Here is a 5000-nt window from a genome sequence, read left to right on the forward strand (position 1 = left end):
AAGACGGTGGGCTCCAACGCCTTCCTGCACAGCAAACGCAACGGCCTGTTCAACGACGCCCTGGAGCTCACGGTGAGACACACCCGCTACACCCCTACACACACACACACACACACACACTCACACTCACACTCACACTCACACTCACACTCACACTCACACTCACACTCACACAGACACTGTATGTAGTGTGATCTCCTGACATATTAACATTTACATTTTTGGCATTTAGCAGACGCCCTTATTCCAAAGCGACTTACAATCGATACATTTGACTAAGCAAGGTGAATCATCAATCCACCAGTCGTAGCAGGAAGAGTAATCTAGCTCAGGCCAGGGGCCACTGGCAGTCGTCGTAATAGAAGAAGAAAGAAAGAAAGGTTTTTTTAAAAAAACGTTGACACTGGAGAAACAGTACAAGGGGGGTTTTTTTAAAAAAAACGTTGACACTGGAGAAACAGTACAAGGGGGGAAGTAGAAAAACTTGACATTTTAGGAGACACAGTATAGGGGGAAGTAGGTGTCTCAGGAAGAGCAGTTCAGATGTAGGAGGAGCAGGAGGAGCAGTTCAGATGTAGCCTCCTGATGGAAGATGGAGGTCTTCAGTCTCTAGTAGAAGAGTGACAGGGAGTGACTCTGCAGTTCTGACAGCTGGGGGAAGCTCGTTCCACTCTGGTGTCTCTGAGGCCTTCTGGCTGCCACAACGAAAACTATGACCCCCCTCTCTCACCTGTACTCTGTTAGATGTTGACCTCCTCTCACCTGTACTCTGTTAGATGTTGACCCTCCTCTCACCTGTACTCTGTTAGATGTTGCTGCTTTAAAGACTTCAATTGGAGAAAAGAAAACTTTCACAGAAAGTGAAAACGTTTTCATGAAAGACCGTATGAACAGAGACTCTCACACCTTGGGGTGGAATAACCTTTCACCTTCCACTCTCTCCTCTCCTCTCCTCTCCTCTCTCTCCTCTCCTCTCCTCTCCTCTACTCTCCTCTCCCCTCCTCTCCTGCGCTCGACTTGTGGCAGCCGGGGGATCGAACCGCCGACCTTGTGATCATTAGACGCTGGCTCTACCTCCTGAGCCACAGCTCTCCTCTCCCCTCCCTTCCCCTCCTCTCCTCTCCTCTCCTCCCCTCCCTTCCCCTCCTCTCTACTCTCCGTGGAGAGGAGGGGAGAGGAGAGAAGAGGAGAGGAGAGGAGAGGAGAGGAGGGGAGAGGAGAGGAGAGGAGAGGAGAGGAGGAGGAGAGGAGAGGAGGGGAGAGGAGAGGAGAGGAGAGGAGGGGGAGAGGAGGGGAGAGGAGGGGAGGGGAGAGGAGGGGAGAGGAGAGGAGAGGAGGGGAGAGGAGAGGAGAGGAGAGGAGAGGAGGGGGAGAGGAGAGGAGAGCTGGGGAGAGGAGAGGAGAGGAGAGGAGGGGAGAGGAGAGGGAGAGGGAGAGGGAGGGAGGGAGAGGAGAGGGAGAGGAGAGGGGAGGAGAGGAGAGGAGGGGAGAGGAGGGAGGGGGGTGGGGGGAGAGGAGAGGAGAGGAGGGGAGAGGAGGGGGAGAGGAGGGGAGAGGAAGGGAGGAGGAGAGGAGGCGGGGTCTTGACCTGAGGAGGAAGGAGAGTGAGTGAGAGAGTCCGATGCAAGAGCTCGATACTGTGAGAGAGCGCGTAGAGGCTTGTCTCTGTGAGGGGGGCAGGAATGTAAACAGCCTCTTGTCCCGGCCGGATCCCCTGCCTGACCCTCTGTGAGCGTGCGTGCGTGCGTGCGTTGCGTGCGTGCGTCGTGTGTGTCTCTCTGTCTCTCTCTGTCTCTAGTCTCTCTCCCTACTCTCTCTCTGTATCTCTCTATATCTCTCTGTCTCTCTCTGTCTCTCTCTCTGTCTCTCTCTGTCTCTCTCCTATCTCTCTCTCTGTCTCTCTCTGTCCTCTCTCTCTGTCCTCTCTCTCTGTCTCTCTCTGTCTCCTCTCTCTCTCCTTCTCTCTCTGTCTCTCTCTCTCTGTTTCTGTTTATGTCCTGTACTCTCCCTCTCTCTCCCTCTCTCTCTCTCTCTATCTTTCTATCTCCTTCTCTCTCTCCCTCTCTCCCCTCTCTCTCTCTCTCTATCTCTCTCTCCCTCTCTCTCTCTCCCTCTCCATCTCTCTCTCTCTCTTTCCCTCTCTCTCCCCCCCTCTCCCTCCCTCCCCCTCTCTCTGTCTCTATTTATGTCCCTACTGTGTCTTTCTCCCCCCCATCTCGCTCTTTCTCTCTCTCTATGTTTGTGTTTCTATTTATGTCCTTGCTCTCTCTCCCTCCCTCCCTCCCTCTCTCCCTCCCTCCCCTCCCCCCCTCTCTCTCTCTCTGTGTTCATGTTGATGTTCCCTGCTGCTGTTGTTTTCCATCTGTCCGGGACAAAAAACAACTGAGTGTGGCAGAAACAGAAGGAGAGGGAGAGAGAGAGAGAGAGAGAGAGAGAGAGAGAGAGAGAGAGAGAGAGAGAGAGAGAGAGAGAGAACACACTGGTAGAACTGAGAGGTGCTCTGGGACTAGGGAGTATCGGGCGGTCGGTGTTAGTTACGACCGCCGTTAAAAACAATCGCCAAGTCGTAATTTTTGATGTCTGCTCTCCGCGCTGATGTCTACACACACCCTGAATATTGTAACTGTCAGATCAGCTGTTTTAGTTTTTTTGTCTTTTTCTGACAATAGCCATAACTTCTATAACGAAAAAACGACATTGTTTTTGGTCATTAATCTGTAGATGACAGGCTCATTGTAATGCATGGAACCTCTGATGTCTACCTCCGCCAGCCTCCCCTGGTGTTCTACCTCCCCCAGCCTCCCCTGGTGTTCTACCTCCCTCCCCCAGCCTCCCCTGGTGTTCTACCTCCCACAGTCTCACTTGGTTTTCTACCTTCCTCCCCCAGCCTCCCCTGGTGTTCTACCTCCCCCAACCTCTCCTGGTGTTCTACCTCCCCCAGCCTCCCCTGGTGTTCTACCTCCACCAGCCTCCCCTGGTGTTCTACCTCCCCCAGCCTCCCATGGTGTTCTACATCCCCCAGCCTCCCCCTGGTGTTATACCTCCCCCAGCCTCCCCTGGTGTTCTACCTCCCCCAGCCTCCCCTGGTGTTCTACCTCCCCCAGCCTCCCCTGGTGTTCTACCTCCACCAGCCTCCCCTGGTGTTCTACCTCCGCCAGCCTCCCCTGGTGTTCTACCTCCCCCAGCCTCCCCTGGTGTTCTACCTCCCCCAGCCTCCCCTGGTGTTCTACCTCCCCCAGCCTCCCCTGGTGTTCTACCTCCCCCAGCCTCCCCTGGTGGGTCGATTTTTAACATGAAAGGTCATAAAAGTTATATCTTTGCACTCGATCAAGTTTCAGGGCCCTCCTTTCATGACTTTTCCTAGATATGTGTGTTCTACCACCCAGTATCCTTACATTTTCTAAATCAAAAGCTATTTTGCAGTTTTTCTGTGTAGGAGGCAGGCTAATTTACAAGACGGCCAACTAGTGGTGGTTGTGTGTAAGTAGCAGCTTCCCATTGTAAAGACTATGGTCATTTGACCCCCTTGGCGGCTCTTATAGTAGGTGAAACAGCCACGGCTGTTCTAGTGTTAAGGGTTGTTATGTTTCTCAAAATTAAAGGAGGGTCTGTAACAGGGTTGAGTAGACGGCCTGGTTGCCGTGGTGACCTAGGCATGTTGCCGTGGTGTCATTGACGGATGATGCAACCTATTGAAAGACTCTTTATCTGGAACACTGATATAATAATACTACTACTAATAATAATATTATATATATATATATATATATATATATATATATATATATCAAGGACACCTCGCACCCCAACCACGGACTGTTTGACCCCCCCCCTACCTTCAAAGAAATGGTAAACAGACTGACTTATACAGTATAGAGCCTTATTCCAGCGCTTTACAATGGCCTCTCATTCACCCGTTCACACACACATTCACACACACATTCACAACGAGCTTCCCACGGCTGTCAGAACTGCAGAGTCACCCCCCATCTTCTGCCAGAGACTGAAGACCTCCATCTCTTCAGGCTACACCTGAACTGCTCCTCCTGAGACATCTACTACCCCCCAGCACTGTGTCTCCTGAGACATCTACTACCCCCCCAGCACTGTGTCTCCTGAGACATCTACTACCCCCCAGCACTGTGTCTCCTGAGACACCTACTACCCCCCAGCACTGTGTCTCCTGAGACACCTACTACCCCCCAGCACTGTGTCTCCTGAGACTTCTACTACCCCCCAGCACTGTGTCTCCTGAGACATCTACTACCCCCCAGCACTGTGTCTCCTGAGACATCTACTACCCCCAGCACTGTGTCTCCTGAGACATCTACTACCCCCCAGCACTGTGTCTCCTGAGACATCTACTACCCCCCAGCACTGTGTCTCCTGAGACACCTACTACCCCCCAGCACTGTGTCTCCTGAGACATCTACTACCCCCCAGCACTGTGTCTCCTGAGACATCTACTACCCCCCAGCACTGTGTCTCCTGAGACATCTACTACCCCCCAGCACTGTGTCTCCTGAGACATCTACTACCCCCCAGCACTGTGTCTCCTGAGACATCTACTACCCCCCAGCACTGTGCCTCCTGAGACACCTGCTTCCCCCTATACTGTGTCTCCTAAGATTTCTACTTCCTTCTTTTTTTCTTCTATCAGGACGACTGCCAATGGCCCCTGGCCTGAGCTAGATTACTCTTCCTGCTACGACTGGTGGATTGACGATTCAAATGTCAAATGTATCAATTGTAAGTCGCTTTGGAATAAGGCGTCTTCTAAGTCCAGTGGTCTAGCACCATGGCCTGGGGTGGTCCAGTGGTCTAGCACCATGGCCTGGGGTGGTCCAGTGGTCTAGCACCATGGCCTGGGGTGGTCCAGTGGTCTAGCACCATGGCCTGGGGTGGTCCAGTGGTCTAACAGCACGGCCTGGGGTGGTCCAGTGGTCTAACAGCATGGCCTGGGGTGGTCCAGTGGTCTAACAGCATGGCCTGGGGTGGTC

The sequence above is a fragment of the Nansenia antarctica genome (assembly GCF_963989245.1).
Source record: "Nansenia antarctica genome assembly, chromosome: 3".
In the NCBI taxonomy this organism is placed as follows: domain Eukaryota; kingdom Metazoa; phylum Chordata; class Actinopteri; order Argentiniformes; family Microstomatidae; genus Nansenia; species Nansenia antarctica.